Source organism: Fopius arisanus, unplaced genomic scaffold (assembly GCF_000806365.1).
Source record: "Fopius arisanus strain USDA-PBARC FA_bdor unplaced genomic scaffold, ASM80636v1 scaffold00441, whole genome shotgun sequence".
Classification (NCBI taxonomy): domain Eukaryota; kingdom Metazoa; phylum Arthropoda; class Insecta; order Hymenoptera; family Braconidae; genus Fopius; species Fopius arisanus.
The window spans coordinates 4,438-6,610 of NW_011888180.1; the positions used below are offsets into that span (position 1 = coordinate 4,438).

The 2,173-nt window shown below is 35.0% G+C and overlaps 1 protein-coding gene across 1 annotated transcript in view; it reads left to right on the forward strand.

The window, feature by feature from the left end:
* Window positions 1-493: 493 nt before the first annotated feature.
* Window positions 494-2,173, forward strand: part of LOC105272935 (uncharacterized) — a gene marked incomplete at its 3' end in the record, with an annotated part of 5,173 nt that continues 3,493 nt past the window's right edge. Inside the window, 1 exon segment of the mRNA XM_011315169.1 lies at window positions 494-649.

Here is a 2,173-nt window from a genome sequence, read left to right on the forward strand (position 1 = left end):
TCTATAGAAATATGAGAAAAATTGGAAACGTTCAGTAAATTTTCGTTTCTGAAATTGCAAAAATACGAAAAAGTCGGCTGATGTGTCTGGAAAGTGGAAAATCTAACATGGATTTTACCCATCATTATGTTTGCGAATTTTTACGTAACATCTCGTCAATTTTGCATGTTTTGTGGATAATTATTGGATTTTTCTCTCTGTGTGAGGATAACACATAAATATACGATATTATCGATCGCAGAAAGTATCCCTTCCCCCCTTGTCCATCATAATAATGATAATAAATCAATAATAATAATCGCTAATAAACACGACGAATGATAATTTCCCTCAGCCATCGTTACACCGGAGACAGAAAAAAGGATCAAGGTGGTATATTTATGATATTTCTATTGTTTCCCATTCCCCAATCTGACCAGCTAATTCCTTCATGTAAACATCAAGGAACTCAATCTAGGTAGACTTGAGAAATAAATTTCGGCCTTTTCAATAATATCCGAGAATTCTTTCTTATAGTTTCTGATCAGTTTGTGAGAGAGCCGGTCGCAAATGCTTGCCTAAAAATTATCACCGATTTTATCCACCTATTCATCTCAATAATTCACTGATCTTCCCTCACCGTAAGAACGCAGAGGGACATTTCGTGACGGTAAATAATAACTAATAAACACTCAATTGAATATTTTATGAAATTTTGATTTATGCCGCATAAATTATAAAAATCGAATTAGTTGTTTTGAAAGTATTTATTTAGAATTTTCACTGCATTCATTTCAATGTATTGCTAATCAGTCTGTTGTCTTCATAATTATTACGAGCATTTTGATTATTAATACTAAGATTCATGTTGAAATCTCGTCTTTCCTCGCCAAGTAACGCGAGGAGATTAATCAAATCAGTCAATCTAAACTATTTTGGGACAAAAATTGTTTTTCTTCATACATGATGTACCACATTTATATCAGAAGAAATATCTTATCTTCATTTGATTCCAAATCTCTGCACAAATATTTTTCTCGATTTCGCTATAATCTTCTTGTTCGTAGTATCGTCCAATCCCCGAATCATTCAACGAAAAGCATCAAACTCAATAATCTTCGAGCTGTTGTTATATTAGATATTGAGTCGTTGAGTCCTCAATCAACTTGAGGCAAATTAAACGATTCTACATAACGATTATAGATTCAATGAAGACCCTGAATTCACAGGGAATAAAATTCAATAATCGAGAGGGTACGAGCACAATAAGCCAGTTTAAATTTTCGACAGTTACTGGTTTTTAGGGCATGAAACAATAATATTTTTAAACTCTATATTTGAAGAACGATAGATACAATATTTCACAAATTCTTTGATTCGTTTGATTTGTTTAATTAATATTTTAATAACCCACGTTTTCTAATTAAGAGTTTTATTGGAGATATTTTTTCCTAGGATATTTTTTCCTAGGATATTTTCTTCGGGGATGTTTTTTTCGGGAATATTTTTTCCGGGATATTTTGTCCGGAGATGTTTTTTCCGGGATTCGTGATCAACACTTTTAAGGATATCCATGTACGTTTTTCAAGCTAGCAACATTTTTTCAAATGAGAGTTTAATATTTTTTTTAGGTTTTTTGGGAATTTTCCAGATCAAATATTGTGGACAATTTTCTGTTTAATTCGTCTGTACGATTTATTGGATTGAATGTGAGAACATGTAGCTCTTGGCAGTGTCTATTCACGCGCGCCACGGTAACTTTTACCGTGGATCCACGTTGATTCCGAACAGACGCGGGGTCCGCCATTTTTACCGTAGATCGACAGTGAAAAATTACCGTGGATCCACAATGATTTCCAACAGGCACAGGGTGCACCATTTTTACCGCAGATCCAAGGTGAAAAATTACCGTGGATCCACGGTGATTCTCAACAGGCGCAGTGTCCGCCATTTTTACCGTAGATCCACGGTGATTTTCAACAGGCGCAGGTTCGCCATTTTTTCTGTAGATCCACGGTAAAAAAATCACCGTGGATCCACGGTAATAATACAGTTGGTCCGCTGGGATTTTTAACATGTGCAAGGACCTGTCATTTTTACCCTAGATCCGCAGCAAAAAATGCAGTGCAGAATAAGCTGTGATGCTACGTGTTCTTTAAATCGAAAAAAAATCTAGCGTAGATTCGCGATGATC